The sequence below is a fragment of the Leucopleurus acutus genome, assembly GCF_964270905.1.
Source record: "Leucopleurus acutus genome assembly, chromosome: 11".
NCBI lineage: Eukaryota > Metazoa > Chordata > Mammalia > Artiodactyla > Delphinidae > Leucopleurus > Leucopleurus acutus.
Window position 1 is genome coordinate 3019738 of NC_139152.1, and position 16630 is coordinate 3036367.

The 16630-nt window shown below is 39.0% G+C and overlaps 1 protein-coding gene across 6 annotated transcripts in view; it reads right to left on the reverse strand.

Moving 5' to 3' along the window:
- Nucleotides 1-16630, reverse strand: part of ERC1 (ELKS/RAB6-interacting/CAST family member 1) — a 399625-nt gene that overhangs the window by 367085 nt on the left and 15910 nt on the right. The window lies entirely within an intron of this gene.

Below are 16630 nucleotides of genomic sequence, written 5' to 3' on the forward strand. Positions count from 1 at the left end.
AATGCAAAAATGTTTTAAAACTCTGAAAGTAAGGTGTTTTTTTTTCTTTTTAACTTATTTAGTGGCAAAACCTGGCAGGATTTGATATGAGGTCACTTATTGTTTATACGTATCTCACCTAGTGTGATTATTCGTACACGTCACTGGGAAAACAATGTGTATGATTACCGGATACTGCATAACGCCCACTGGGCATTATGGGGAAAAAACCTGGACTCCAAAACCATATCTGACCCCTAGGATTTCTCATAAGGACTCGGAGTCTTTTAAAGCTATAGTGATTAAAACTGTACAGAAATGGCCAAGAATAGGCTCTAAACTATATATGTGAATTTAGCAGATGCTAAAAGTTAACATTTCAAAACAGTGAGAAAAGGACAAATCATTCAATAAATGGAGTTCCAACAACTGGTGCTCTTGGAAAAAAATAAATTACATCCCTACTTCACACAGTACACAGAAATAAATTCTATGTACATTAAAGATACAAATTTTAAAACTATTAAAAGTACTAGAAGAGGGACTTCCCTGATGGCACTGAGGGTAAGAATCGGCCTGTCAACGCAGGGGACACAGGTTTGATCCCTGGTCCAGGAAGATCTCACATGCTGCAGAGCAACTAAGCCCGTGTACCACAACTACTGGGCCTGCGGTCTAGAACCCGCAAGCCACAGCTACTGAGCCCGTGTGCGTAGAGCCCACACCCCACAACGAGAAGCCACCGCAGTGAGAAGCCCGCGCACCGCAACAAAGAGTAGCCCCCGCTTGCCACAACTACAGAAAGCCCGCGCGCAGCAACGAAGACCCAATGCAGCCAAAAATAAGTAAATAAATAAATAATTTTTTTAAAAAAGTACTAGAAGTCTTTTCCCTGGTGGCGCAGTGGTTGAGAGTCCGCCTGCCGATGCAGGGGACACGGGTTTGTGCCCCGGTCTGGGAAGATCCCACATGCCGCGGAGCGGCTAGGCCCGTGAGCCATGGTCGCTGAGCCTGCACGTCCGGAGCCTGTGCTCCGCAACGGGAGGGGCCACAGCAGTGAGAGGCCCGCATACCGCAAAAAAATAAAAATAAAAAAAAATTTAAAAAAAGTACTAGAAGAAAACGTAGGTGAATATCGTTGTGAATTTGAGTTAAGATACGGCTTCTTAAATAGGAAACAAAAGGCAAAAAAACAAAGAAAAATGACTAATATTCAATCATGTCAAAATGACAAAATACACCAAAAATTAAAAGAAAAACCAAACCCTTGGTGAAAAAATATCTAACATATGTATAAAGATTTGTATACAAAATATATAAAGAATTCCTACATGAGAAACGCCAAATTTGAAACAGCAGTGGTTAGATGGGAAGGGACTTTGCCTTCTAAGCTTGGGGGGAAATGTGTGTGGAGGCTTTAGCTTCACTTGTAAAGCTTTAGACTCACAATACTCAAATGCTTCAATCTTTTAATAGGAAAATATGTTCATATTCTACAAGTATAGTAATTAAGACATTTTAAACACACATATCATAGCTATCTACTTTCTACACTCCTCTCAAACATAAATCAATACAGATCTAAACTAGATCTCTGTGATTTCCTAATATCATTCTACCAAAGAATTGGCTTAGGTCAAGAAACAGATTTCAACGTATTCAATAATATTTTAATATGCACTTGAGAGTGCAATCCAAGTAAATCACATGGTCAAAAGATTTTAAAGGGTCTATATGTTTGAACCAAACTCAAACAAGTTAAAAGATCTTCAGAAATATGAATATACTGGCAGTCTCGTCTCTAGTGATCCAGTAAAGATAGACCACTAAAGATAGACCTAAGGTAACAACAAGCAGGACAGGAAAAACACAGAGTCTGAGCCTTCCGTCTCAGAAATAGCAATAGTACACCAAGTTCAGATATTGCAATATTCTACTAGTAATGTTAGGAAATTCCTTCCCAGGACTAACCTACCTCAGAAAGTAAACATGCCTTTTCATGATTAATCTGGACTGTAAGGTAGATGACACACTACTGTTCAAGTGAATTCTATTTCAAGACCAAAGAGGGTTGCAAAGTTTTTTATTTTTTTAAGTCATCTGAATATTGCTTAAAATAAGAGAGCTATTCATTACCCAGAATCCCTTGAATGATAACAGAAGCTAACATACAGTAAGTGTTTACCATATGTCAGGCGCTGTGCTAAGAATTTTATAAGATTTAATTTAATATTTATAAGCCCCCTACAACACAGGCATTGTCGTTAGCTCCACTTTACAGATGAAGAAAGTGAGGCCTATAGGTGTTAAGTGACTTAGCTATTAAGTGGTAGGGTGCCCTAATTCCAGAGCCCTGGAAACCCTTAACTACTATGCTTATCCACCATCATCTGCTGATGTTAACACCTCAATTGTCCGTAGGATATTAAAGGCCTCCAGTTTTAAGGCAGGGTGTCCTGCTAATCTAGGACTCTAAACCTAAACTTTAAGGCACACCTTAGGTTTTCCATGGTGTAATGCTTCAATAATCACATTTATCTTTCTATTAAGGAGAAAGTCTTTTTTAAAAGATGGTGGGCAAAAAGAACAAAATAAGGAAAACTAACAAAATAAAGAATAATAATTCAGAGTCTCAGGAATCATGCCATCAGAACTTTAAAGTGCCACAGTCAAGAAAAAAATTCCCAACTGTGCTTTTGTGCAAAACTCTATTTTCCTGTAGTCAAGTAACTAAGCCACACTATTAAATAGGCTAAGATCCAGCAACAAAAATCCACATCGAGTTTTCAACATTAGCGGGTGCACTCTAACATTCAAGCCACTTTCAGACCCAAAATGGCATTTGCATGTGGAGTCTCTTGTTGCTATCAGAACTATATTCACTTCTACAACAAAAGAAGAGAATTCACCAGCTCTGTCTAAAGCCCTCATTCTGGCTTTCTAATATGAGCTTCAGGGAAGACTGGGCTTCAAAATGTTTAATTGCTTTTAAAAATCTGCCAGATCCATCACCACAAGATAATAATTCCTGCACTTTAAACAGCTAACAAAAAATAATTCCGACCAGAAAAAAAAAAAGTTAAGCCATGTGATTTCATTTATATAAAATTCTAGAAGGACTCCATTATGACAGAAAGTACATCAGTATGTGCCTGGGGCTGGGGCTGAGGGATGCATGGATCATGAAGGGGTAGGAGGAAATTTTTGGAGTGATGAAAATGTTCACTATCTTGACTGGGGTGAGGCTTCCCAGACGCACACAGGTCAAAACTCATCGAACTACAGACTTTAAATATGTTCAGTTTATTGTACATAAATTATACCACAAAAGTTTGAAAAAAATAATTTCACATTCCAAACTCCCCTGCCCTTGATTAATCCAAAGAAACACCTTCACCAATAACCTACCTGGAGTCCTGACTGCTGCTGGAAAAAATCATGCATCTGTTCAGTTTGGGCCCATAGTGTTGGCCCCAGAGTCCGACAAGTCCCTTAGTTTGCTTCCTATCCGATATTTTGTTAGCTCCCTATCTAGTATCTGTTGTGGTTACTTCAAACCTTCTCCTTCTACTTATCAGACAGAACACATGAGTCTCCTGAGTCAGAGACAAAGAACTTTATTACTCACAGCACAGCCAGCAGTACAAGCATCCTGTTACCCCCAAGTCCCACAAGGTGACACAAGGGGGCCCAGACAGATGCTACACATGCAGTGGATTTACAGAGGAACGCTGAGTTTAGGGAATCCACCACTTTTACAGCAAGCAGTAAGTAAGCCTGGTCTTCCCCAACGGGAGACGTTACCTCATCCCTCAAGGTGGCTCGCTGCAAACACAATCCTGAGAAACGACCCACGTTAAGAGCACTCAGGCCCTCGCATTCAGGACATGCAGGAAAGAAGAGACCCATGGAGGACTCACTCTCTCGACAAGTAGTTGTGGTAGTTTTAAGGTACCTGAATAAATTCTTTGATACTCCTCCCTTCAAGAGGGGAAGCAAAATTCCTCTCCCTTTGAATGTGTACTAGACTTAAAGGATTTGCTTCTGATGATGTATCACTTCCAAGACTAACTCATAAAGACACTGGGACTTAAGTCTTGGTCACTCTCTTGGATCACTCGCTGTGGGGGAGTTAGCTACCATGCCGCTGAGCCTGCTCGTCCAGAGCCTGTGCTCCGCAATGGGAGAGGCCACAACAGTGAGAGGCCCGCATACCGCAAAAAAAAAAAAAAAAAAAAAAAGAATAGGGAATTCTGTACCTAAATCTTAATTCCAAGAAAACAGCATAAGCTCAACAAGAACAGACTAATATCCCTCATCTTCTAAGAAAATTTTTTAATTCATACACACAAACACACACAGCAATCATGCAGAAAATATCATGCCTATGTGTACATATCTGTTCTCAATACTGAAAAATCTCTGTCAAGTTAGTATCATAGCCAGACTTATCAACTACCTAAAATGAGTTGTTTTATCCTATATTTTGAGTTTTAAAAAATACCTAAAACACCAGCACAGCATTTAAATCTCTGCAAGTCTGCCCAGATTTAGGTTTTTTAAAAAGTTCCTAAAATCTAATTCTGATAAGTTGCGGAGCACAGGCTCCGGACGCACAGGCTCAGCGGCCATGGCTCATGGGCCCAGCCGCTCCGCAGCATGTGGGATCTTCCCGGACCGGGGCACAAAGCCGTGTCCCCTGCATCAGCAGGCGGACTCTCAACCACTGCACCACCAGGGAAGCCCCCTAGGTTAATTCTTAAAACAATGAAGTCACTTTTTTTAAACTTACCCAAATGAAGTGGAATGGCAAAAGTTAAAAATACAATTCCAAATCATGAAGCAACAGTGCTCAGGATACATGGACATGGTAGTTTTTATATTTTCCTCCTTAATTAACACTGCTGCCCTCTGTATTAAAGCATATTAGTAACACTCTGCTTAAGTATGAAACCAAAAATGTAACCTGAAATCTTTTCTACAGGGTAAGCATAAAAATGTGCAAAACAAAATGCAATGCATAGACCTTAAATATTTACATTTCACCCTAACAAGCGCCCTGTGAAGTAATTCTTATCGTGCTCCTGAGGCTTAGTTGTGTAGCAACTAGAAGGGAAGGCTTGGGCTGGTTCAGCTCCACCATTTAAACATTGTAGCTTTCAACGAATAAATAAATCTCACAGTGCCGCAGTATCATCTATTAAATGGGCATATCATCTTCCTCAAAGGATAGCTAAAAAGATCAAATTAGTGAGTGAGTATAAAATATCTGGTTCCTGGTAGGTTTTCAATAAATGTTAGTCATCGCATGTCTAGGAATTTATCTTACACATATTTTCACACAAGTGGGAAAACTGAGTAAAAATAAACTGCAGACTTCTTTGAAATAACAAGACTCTGGTTAATAGTCTATATAATTACGGGAATACTGTGCAGCTATTAAAAAGAATAAGGTTAAGTCTGCAAGTAGTGATAAGAAAAGAGATACAAGATATACAAGATACATTTTTTAACATCTTTATTGGAGTATAATTGCTTTACAATGTTGTGTTAGTTTCTGCTGTATAACAAAGTGAATTAGCTATATGTATACATATATCCCCATATCCCCTCCCTCTTGTGTCTCCCTCCCACCCTCCCTATCCCACCCCTCTAGGTGGCTGCAAAGCACCAAGTTGATCTCCCTGTGCTATGCAGCTGCTTCCCACTAGCCATGCATTTTACATTTGGTAGTGTATATATGTCAATGTTACTCTCTCACTTCCTCCCAGCTTACCCTTCCCCCTCCCCATGTCCTCAAGTCCATTCTCTACGTCTTGTGTCTTTCTTTATTCCTGTCCTGCCCCTAGAGTCATCAGAACCTTTTTTTTTAGATTTTATATATATATATATATATATATATATATATATATATATACACACACACACATATGTTAGCATACAGTATTTGTTTTTCTTTCTGACTTACTTCACTCTGTATGACACACTCTAGGTCCATCCACCTCACTACAAATAACTCAATTTCGTTTCTTTTTATGGCTAATATTCCACTGTATATATGAGCCACATCTTCTTTACCCATTCATCTGTCGATGGACACTTAGGTTGCTTCCATGTCCTGGCTATTGTAAATAGTGCTGCAGTGAACACTGTGGTACATGACTCTTTTTGAATTATGGTTTTCTCAGGGTATATGCCCAGTAGTGGGATTGCTGGGTCATATGGTAGTTCTATTTTTAGTTTTTTAAGGAACCTCCATACTGTTCTCCATAGTGGCTGTATCAGTTTACATTCCCACCAACAGTGTAAGAGGGTTCCCTTATTCTCCACACTCTCTCCAGCATTTATTGTTTGTAGATATTTTGATGATGGCCATTCTGGCTGGTGTGAGGTGATACCTCACTGTGGTTTTGATTTGCATTTCTCTAAAGAATAGTGATGTTGAGCAGCCTTTCATGTGTTTGTTGACAATCTGTATACCTTCTTTGAAGAAACGTCTGTTTAGGTCTTCTGCCCATTTTTGGATTAGGGTGTTTTTTTGATATTGAGTTGCATGAGCTGCTTGTATATTTTGGAGATTAATCCCTTGTCAGTTGCTTCGTTTGCAAATATTTTCTCCCATTCTGAGGGTTGTCTTTTTGTCTTTTTTATCGTTTCCTTTGCTGTGCAAAAGCTTTTAGGTTTCATTAGGTCCCATTTGTTTATTTTTGTTTTAATTTCCATTTCTCTAGGAGGTGGGTCAAAAAGGATCTTGCTGTGATTTATGTCATAAAATGTTCTGCCTATGTTTTCCTCTAAGAGTTTTATAATGTCTGGCCTTACATTTAGGTCTTTAATCCATTTTGAGTTTATTTTTGTGTATCGTGTTAGGGAGTGTTCTAATTTCATTCTTTATGTAGCTGTCCAGTTTTCCCAGCACCACTTATTGAAGAGGCTGTCTTTTCTCCATTGTATATTCTTGCCTCCTTTATCAAAGATAAGGTGACCATATGTGCGTGGGTTTATCTCTGGGCTTTCTATCCTGTTGCATTGATCTATACTTCTGTTTTTGTGCCAGTACCATACATTTTTAAATTTATAAAAAGAATACAAGAATTCGTGGGGAAAAGTGGGTTTTCACATTTTTCTTTTCTGCACTGAGGTTTTAACATGAATATGAATTACTTTTATGATTTAAAAAGTAATTATAGAGCTTCCCTGGTGGCGCAGTGGTTGAGAGTCCGCCTGCCAATGCAGGGGACGCGGGTTCGTGCCCTGGTCCGGGAAGATCCCACATGCCGCGGAGCGGCTGGGCCCATGAGCCGTGGCCGCTGGGCCTGCGCGTCCGGAACCTGTGCTCCGCAATGGGAGAGACCACAACAGTGAGAGGCCCGCGTACCACAAAAAAAAAAAAAAAAAAACAGTAATTATAGACCCATACATATATGGACAACTCATTTGTGACAGAAGTGCAGAGGCGATACAGTGGAGAAAGTGAGGCAGTGGGGCTCCCATGGAAGAAGACCTGAACGCACACCTCCATGATTGCCACAGTCCACCCCTCACCCTGCAGTCACTTCTGCACACAGGGACGGGAAGCAGCTTCTCCAGGATTCTCACAGGCCTCTGTTCTTGAGGGGATCAGAGAAGAGGAAGGTTACTGGAAGAAACTAGAGCTGCCGCTGGTCTCAGGAGCACAAATGGTCTCATCTCTCCCTCCTCCACTACCCTAAATGGCACCCAGCCTCAGTCTGCACCCAGCAAGGCTTAGTGGCTTACCTGATGGCAATCCAAACACTCCTTCCTAATAGGTCCTCAGCATGTCCTTCTCAGGCGAGGGCTGCTTCACATGTCCATTCACAGTTAAGATGGGGCAAGGGGGTACCAAAAGATGTCCAGCTGGATCACCTCGGTTCTACTACATGCATTATCCCAGCCCCCATTATGGTCACAATAGTGAAAAGTTACGACCTCAATGTCCAACAATGGGGTACCGGCTATGTAAGTTAAGGTACAACTATAAGATGGGTTACTATCTATAATGAGTTGAATAGCATCCCCCCAAAATTCACGTCCACTAGAAACGCCAGAATGTAACCTTATTTAGAAATCAAGTCTTTGTAGATGTAACCAAGTTAAGATGAGTTTATACTGGATTATGTTAGGTTCTAAATCCAACTGGTGTCTTTCTATGAGGAAAGAGAGAGATTCAGTCACAGAGACGCACAATAAGACCACGCAAGAAGGGAGGCTGAGATTGGAGTGATGCGGTTACAAGCTAAGGAACACCAAGGATTGCCAGGAGCCACCAGAAGCCAGGAAGAGGCAACGAGGGGTCCTCTCTAGAGGCCTGAGAGGGAGCAAGGCGCTGCCTACACTGATTTTGGACTTCTGGCCTCCAGAATTATGAGAGAATAAATGTCTATTGTTCTATGCCACCAAGTTTCTGGTAATTTGCTACAGAAGACCTAGAAAATACACCATGTCATTACAAATGATGATGTGGCTCTATACTTAACAACAGAGAAAGGTATTTGTGATCTATTGTCAAACCAAGCAGAAAAAAGAAAAAGTTATACACACAGATTCCACCTGAGTTTGTGTTTTTAATGTTACAGCAGGATACACGATTCTGGGTAGTAAGATTTCGGGGTGATGATCTCACTTCCTCTCCAAGCCATAAATTTTCTTCTATGAAGACATACTATTTTTATAATCAGGACAAAACAATAAACCAATTTTGGGAAGGGTAGTGTAAAGATATCCAACAGAAATGGTATAGATAAGGCTCTAGGTACTAAAAACTCCCACTACCACTTCTAGAATAAAGCCAGAATGGTTTCCTTATAGCCAAATTCAATGGATTCTCTTCACTTCTACTGCATTTGATGCTACTGAACACTTCTTTTTATTTTTTTAATAAATTTATTTATTTGTTTATTTATTTTTGGCTGCGTTGGGTCTTCGTTCGTATGCGGGCTTTCTCTAGTTGCGGTGAGCAGGGGCCACTCTTCACCACGGTGCCCGGGCTTCTCACTGTGGTGGCCTCTCCCAGTGCGGAGCATGAGCTCCAGGTGCTCGGGCTTCAGTAGTTGTGGCACGTGGGCTCAGCAGCTGTGGCTCACGGGCTCTAGAGCGCAGGCTCAGCAGCCGTGTCGCACGGGCCTAGTTGCTCCGCAGCATGTGGGATCCTCCCGGACCAGGGCTCAAACCCGTGTCCCCTGCAATGGCAGGCGGACTCTCAACCACTGCGCCACCAGGGAAGTCCCGCTACTGAACACTTCTACCTTGAAACTCTTACCTGGGTCTGTCTAATACTCTTCTGCTACTCCTATTATCTCTCCAGGACAATTCTTTTCTACTACATTTTATTGGCTCCTCTTCCTCCGCCTACCTTTAAAACACTAGTATATGCATATGACATCACTTATATGTGGAATCTAAGATAAGACACAAATGCACCTATATATGAAACAGAAACAGAATCATGGACATAGAGTACACACTGGTGGTTGCCAAGGCGGAGGGGGTTGGGGGAGGGATGGAATGGGAGGTTGGGATTAGCAGATGTAGGCTTTTATATATGGAATGAATAAACAACAAGGTCCTACTGTATAGCACAGAGAACTGCATTCTATATCCTGTGTAAACCATAATGGAAATTAACAGAACACTGTAAATCAACTATACTTCAATTTTAAAAAATACGGATAAAACACTGGTGTATGCCTTAGAGCGCTGTCCTCAAACATGTTCCTGGGCAATCTCATCCACAGCCACTGTTTCAACTAGTTTCAATTATTACCTATTTTAAGTAGGTGCTTATTTTAATTTAGGTTATCTCAGTAGTCCCAACTCTGGCTTCTCCCTTGGGCTGCAGACTTACGTGATCAACTACTTACTGTACATATCTGCCAAGATTTCCCATAGGTAACTCAACAGCTCTAACTGAGCATATATTTGCCCTAAATATGCTCCTCTCCTCCTATGTTCCCTATTTTGATAGAATTCATTTTGACTCCCCCTTTTCACTCCTCTATTCAGCTTCCCATTAACTAGTCAATCACTGTGCACCATCAAGCTTATCTTTCTAATATACTTCCTTTCCATCAAGCTTATCCTTCTAATATATTTCCTTTCTATCTCTACTGACTCATCCTGTGTGGCCAGTACTATCACAACAATCTCTGAAAACAGTCTCCTTGCCTATACAGTCTTGCCTCTTTCCAATCTACTGATGATCCTTAATTTTATTTTCTCAACCCAACATATTTAAGGGATATGACACATTATCATCATCAATAAGAGCAGTTCACTTTGCTAGACATTCTCAAATTGAGGGTGGAGGAACATGAGGTCAGAGGGTTAGTTTTCATTTGATAAGAGCTCCATATTCTAATATCCTACTCTGGACATTTCATATAAATACTATATGAGGCCTTTTGTGTCTGGTTTCTTTCATTTAGCATGATGTTTTCATGGTTCCTTTATTTTGTAGCATGTGTCAGTACTTCATTCCGTTTTATGCTGAATAGTATTTCACTGTATGGATATTCTACATTTTGCTTATCCATTCATCAGCTGATGGACATTTGGGTTGTTGATATTATGAATAATCCTACTACAGACATTCGTGTACAAGTTTCTGTGTGGACAAAAGTCTGCAATTCTCTTGGGTATATACCTAAGAGTGGAATTGTTTGGGCAATATAAAAGCTCTGTTTAGGGAATTCCCTTGTGGTCTAGTGCTTAGGATTTGGCGCTTTCACTGCCCTGGCCCCGGTTCAATCCCTGGTTGGGGAACTGAGATCCTGCAAGCCACACGGTGCGGCCAAAAAAAACAAAAACAGAAACTCTGTTTTGGGCTTCCCTGGTGGCGCAGTGGTTAAGAATCCGCCTGCCAATGCAGGGAACACGGGTTCAAGTCCTGGTTCGGGAGGATCCCACATGCCGTGGAGCAACTGAGCCTGCGCTCCAGAGCCCGCGAGCCACAACTACTGAGCCTGTGTGCCACACCTACTAAAGCCCGTACGCCTGGAGCCCGTGCTCCGCAACAAGAGGAGCCACCACAATAAGAAACCTGTGCACCGCAACGAAGAGTAGCCCCCGCTCGCCACAACTAGAGAAAGCCCGCGTGCAGCAACGAAGACCCAACGCAGCCAAAAATAAATAAATTAATAAATTAAAAAACAAACCAAAAAACTCTGTTTGGGGCTTCCCTGGTGGCGCAGTGGTTGAGAGTCCGCCTGCCGATGCAGGGGACACGGGTTTGTGCCCCGGTCCGGGAAGATCCCACGTGCCGCGGAGCGGCTGGTCCCGTGAGCCATGGCCACTGAGCCTGCGCGTCCGGAGCCTGTGCTCTGCAACGGGAGAGGCCACAGCAGTGAGAGGCCCGCATACCGCAAAAAAAAAAAAAAAAAAAAAACTGTTTTAACTTTTTAAGAAATATCAAACTGTCTTCCAAAGCATCTGCAACATTTCACATTCTTAGCAGCAACCTATGAGGAGCCCAATTTCTCCACATCCTCACCAATACCTGTTACTATACGTCTTTTTTATTACAGTCATCCTACTGAATATGAAGTGTTATTTTATTGTGGTCTTGATGTTATGACTTTTCATTTAAATAATAATCTTTAAAAAATCACAAGCATATTTGGAGTCATTTGGTGTACTTTTTGGTACACTTTTTGGTATTATGTGTTATTAATGTATTTAACCTATGACATTAAATGTTACTATTAAATGAGTGATACATGCATGTAGAAATGAAAATTCAAACAATAAAAAGTAAGTCTCTCCCCAGTGAGTTCTCCTCATTAGAGATAACTACTTTTGGCCATTCTGCTTTTAATTCTAGTGGTTACCTCCATAACTCTAAATTGTTTGACTCCTAATCGCTAAATTTAATCTCCATAACTTATTTCTTCATAACATTTATTACCATATAATACACAATTTCTTTCACTTCTCTGTTTATTGTCAGTCTCCTTCCCTAGAGTGAAAGCCCCACGAGGACAGTGACTGTTCCCTTTTCTGCTCACTGCTGCACCTCAGCACCTAGAATGGAGCCTGGCACATAAAAGGTAGTCAATACATTTATATTAAATTAAGGAATAAGTATCTACTTCTTGATTTATCTAAATCTTTAAATACATTTTCTTGAGTCTCTCCCCATAAAAGGTGAAGAATTTTGTTCATAACCCTCTTTTTTTCCCAATTTTTGTTGAATTATAGTTTACTTTTAGTTTTCTAATGGTTATCTTTATAATTTTAACTAATATACCTTAACTTTCCTCCATAAAATTTAAACTCTTAACCTCCCACCACCATCTCAGTATATGATGAGGAACAGAGAGTTCCAATACACCCAGCTACCTCACATTAATGACCTACACCGTTACTTTTACATTGTATAGGTATGTGACATTTATTTTCTGATCTATAACTGTCTTTTCTTTGTCTACAAATCAAATCTGAAGACTGAAAGCCAATAAACAGTTTACAATATGATGATAACGTAAACAACACTCACTGCAGAACCAAGTAGCAATTGGAACTACAGAGAACACACAATTCCATTTGTTCCCTTCCAAGGATTTACTACAATTTACAATTACCCTCTTTACATGTTGTCTGTATTTCTTATTACACCATAGTCTATGAGAATAGGATTTTTATACACACACACACCCTTGTTCATTACTATATCATGCACAGCCCTTACTACTATACCTGGCACACAGTATGCATTCAATAAGTACATGTTTGTAAATAGATGAATAGATTTGTGGAAGGAAGGGGAGAGGAGAAAAGAAGAGGGAAGGTCAGATCATCAAGGATACCAAAGCCAATCTACTTTAGACATTAAGTATCTTTATACAACATCCATCCTCCAGCATCAACCTGAGACAGAGTTAAAGTGGAAGGAAATGAATCTACATACCCTATGAGATCTATCAGTCAAGCAAATGTCAACCAAACATTCAGTTAGAATTTTTTAAGAAGTGGTGTCCTGTTTCTGTAATTAGAAAATTTTTATTGCTTTTACTAACTCATTTCTCCTATTTTTAAAAACCTTCTATACATGGGGGCAGGAAGGAGGGGGGGATTTTGAGTTTTTCTCCCTTAGTTCTTCAGTAAAGTTCCTTCTGAAAAACTTCAATCTTAACTGCTATAAGAAAAGTGCTTTTTCTTTGAATTGAGTTGAATATTTTAAAACGCTGTATTTCAACATTTTTTTATTGAAGTACAGTTGATTTACAATATTGTGTTAGTTTCGGGTGTACAGCACAGTGCTTCAGTTTATATATACATACATATATACATATTCTTTTTCAGATTCTTTTCCTGTATAGGTTATTACAAAATACTGAGTGGAGTTCCCTATGCTATACAGCAGGTCCTTGTTGGTTATCTATTTTATATACAGTAGTGTGCACATGTTAATCCCAAACTCCTAATTTATTCCTCTCCCCCAATATTTTTAAGATTCTGTCCATTTTGTTAAAGGGTTAAATATGTCACTAGGGACAAGAAATATGCTGCTATCTTAAGTCCTCTATGAAAAGATTAACAATAGACCAAAATTTTTTAATCCAATTCAAGTAAAATTTTGCAGAATCTATCAAATTTTAAATGTGTATACCCTCTGACCTAGAAGTCTCACTTTTAAAATTATTCTCTGTGAGACGTATTTCACAAGTTTAAAGATATATGTGCAATGACGTTCAATTACTGTATTATTTTGTGCCAGCAAAAAAGAGACAACTTAAATTTCCACCAAGAGTCTGGTTAGATAAATTATCATATCTCCACACTATAAAATAGAACACAGCTGTGAACAAAAGTTTTAAGTAAATCTCTATATCTGACAATCTCTATAAAGACATCTATGACATACTGTGAGGTGGGAAAGAAAGCAAGTTACAGAAGAACTGTATAATACAATCTCATCAGTAGACAAAAGTACAGACATGTATGTTGGCAAACACACAGAAATGATTTGGATAGCAAGAAGCTATTTCTGAAAGGTCAGATAGAGCTACTTTTTCCCTTGTATATATAGGTACTTCTTTTTTTCTTTTCTTTTTCAATTGTTTTAACAGTGAGTATGTATTACTTTTACTCACACACAAAGTCTCCCTACAACTAAGGGCTTCAATAAGCCCCTCAACCATTCAACACTATAATATGGTAATGAATGGGCTAGGCCCCTTACTAGGAGGTTAAAAACAACCCTACAAGTTAAAGGAAGCACAGATGTCTCTGTTTCCACCCTCAGCATGTAGCGTATCAGTTTTGTTAACACCAGGCATCAGGTTGTACGATCTTAATCTGATTCTCCTGGAGACCAAAAAGTATAGAACTGTGAGGCTAAAGCAGCACAGTTTTGATGACATACCAAGAAAGAGCACCTCTGCAAGGAGCAGCCATGACACACCTGTCACAGCTGCTGTTTCATTCTTTTTTAGGGAAGGGTGAGAAGGTTGAGTAACTCAGTTACAATCAAGGTAATTGTGGTTTTTAATAATTGTTATCAATCATTTAATCAAGTTAATTGTAAGGTCTATCAAAGTTCTCACCATGACAAATATCTTGTCAAGCAGATACTTAAAGCAAACACAAGGTTATTTATTAATCACAGTTGTTCTCTACTTATATCAGCAACTTGAGCTACTTAGCTCAAAAGAGCCAAGTTCTAGGTTGTGTAGCCTTCCCCAATGACTCCAGTCCTCACTGCTATCTGATTTCTAAAAATCCTAAAATATTAAATTGTTTGGATGGTAGTTACATTGTCTTCCATTTTATACCACATCTCATACTACATTACGATCAATTCAACAAATCCTACCAGACTGATTAAACTGAACAAATACACTGAATAGACACACATGTTCCCAACCACGTATCTCAATTCTAAAAATCTCTGAAAACCCCAAAATTTTGTAAATAATTTGGTGACAACATCACATCTGAACTCATACTGAAACACCAATGTGTCTGATGAAGGAATTGGAGGGTGCCCCCCACCTGGCTTGGAAAGTTAGATAATATATAGTATATGCATCACATCACCTTTCTAAAATCTGAGAAATTCTGAATTCTGGCCCAAAATATCTTGGATACAGACCTGTGTTATTGGATAAGAGTAAACATTCACATCACTGTTGGTAAAGACATTTATAACCAGCGAGAGCTATGCAAAACGTTTTTAACTCTACAATTATTTATTAAACTAGGTAGTCAGTACACAGATATTTATTAATTAGACAATTCTATCTTTTTGCATGTCTGAAACATTTCATAAATTTAAAAGTTTAAGTGAAAAATTATAAGTACCCAATGTTTTATTTTCTTCCTTAAAATAATAAAAGCATTTGTATCGAAAGTGTTTATTTTCATCCTTAAAAAAATAAGAGCATTTGGGAAGCAGCAAGTTTGAAAATGGTTAAGGGTCTTAAAAACATTCATATCTTTTGATCCAATAATTCCAAAAACAGGAAGCCCATCTATTTAAATGACCCAAAATGTAGAGAAAACCAGCTACATTATGACTTATGATATACAAGCTTTACTAGTACTCATTCAGTTGGAAAATGTTTAAGTGAAATCTTTATGATTTAACATGCCATCTACAAAAAACATTTATAACCAATGTCTGTCATAAAAAGTTTATAATACAGTAAGTGAAAGTGGATACACATTTTGACATACAGCATACTCTAAATTTTGAAAATACAGTTGACCCGTGAACAACACAGGTTTAAACCTCACGGGTCCACTTACATACGGATTTTTTTTTTCAACAGTAAATACTACAGTATTACACAACACATGGATGGCTAAATCTGCGGACGTGGAGAAATCCCTGTCATGGAGGGCCAACTGTAAGTTATACACAGATTTTCACCTGCAGGGAGGGTCAGAGGCCCCCACTGGTTCAAGGATCAACTGTATACATATAAGCATAGCAAAAAGAATGGTAGGAAATCTGTTTACTTTCTTCTTAACAGTTGCCAAAATTTTCCAAAAGGAAAGAAAAAAAATGTTTAAAAAGAAACAATATTTAAGCCACTGTAAATTAAGGTGAGCATTTCTTCCTTTTGGACCTGGTGTCAAAAAACCTGCCCAGCACAGCACTTCTGTGAAAGCCCGCGTGCAGCAACAAAGACCCAACGCAGCCAAATATAAATAAATTAAATAAACAAATTTACTTTTTTAAAAAAGTCACAATTCCTTCCTCTTTGACCTAGTAGAGTCCATTTTTCTCCTCTTTGTTACCATGCTTCCCTGAATACCATGAATTACCAAGGGGTTTTTTTCATCATAATCCCTTACATGTTTGTACCCAAATGTAGAATTATAGACTCTTTTTTTTTTTGAATTATAGACTCTTAAATTCTATAGATTTAGCCCAGAATACAATGAAATCATAAATTTAAAAGTATCCAAAGCAATTCAAGCAGAATTCACCAGTTCCTGGAATAACCAAGAGAAAGAATGTGACCATATAATACATTTCAAGGTTCCAGAATTAAAACAGTTTTTCTACTACAAAGTCCACTTAAGTGAAACTTTACAAAAGAAATACCATGTTACACTGCACATTAAAAAAAACAAAATATCATTGTATAAGGCATTTAACATAGTGTATGGACCATAATGAGCA